We start from the raw sequence: 434 nt of genomic DNA, 5'->3' as shown, positions 1-434 counted from the left end.
GCTTGTTAGATGTAGATCTGTCTTGTGGCGGAACCTGAGCTTCACACCGGTGGGTTCACCACTTTGCGAACTGATTAACAGTTGATCTGTGACAAGATCCTTGATGGCTAGTCACGGGGATCTTTAACCGGATTTTAATGGTTGATAGCTTGCTTGAGCTAGCATCCAACCACCACTGCCTTGATTGGAAGGGAGGTTTCTTTGGAAGTAAAGGTAAGTGTGATTCATTGGATTAGAGGGTTAGTTGTGAGGCTTCTTTTTCCTAGGTCAGGGATAAGAAGCTATTAGATATCTGGTTGTGGCGGATCTACCTTTCCCAAAAGGAAAGTTCCCGGTTGGGTTTGATCGCAGTGATGGTTTGCAGTGGGGTTCGCTAGCTCCAGCCTAAGAGTTGATGTCATGTCTTATTTCCAAACAAGTCGTCCTTGCTAGCG

The sequence above is a fragment of the Capsella rubella genome, unplaced genomic scaffold (genome assembly GCF_000375325.1).
Source record: "Capsella rubella cultivar Monte Gargano unplaced genomic scaffold, Caprub1_0 scaffold_17, whole genome shotgun sequence".
NCBI classification, from domain to species: Eukaryota; Viridiplantae; Streptophyta; class Magnoliopsida; order Brassicales; family Brassicaceae; genus Capsella; species Capsella rubella.
This window is presented reverse-complemented; position numbering follows the sequence as displayed.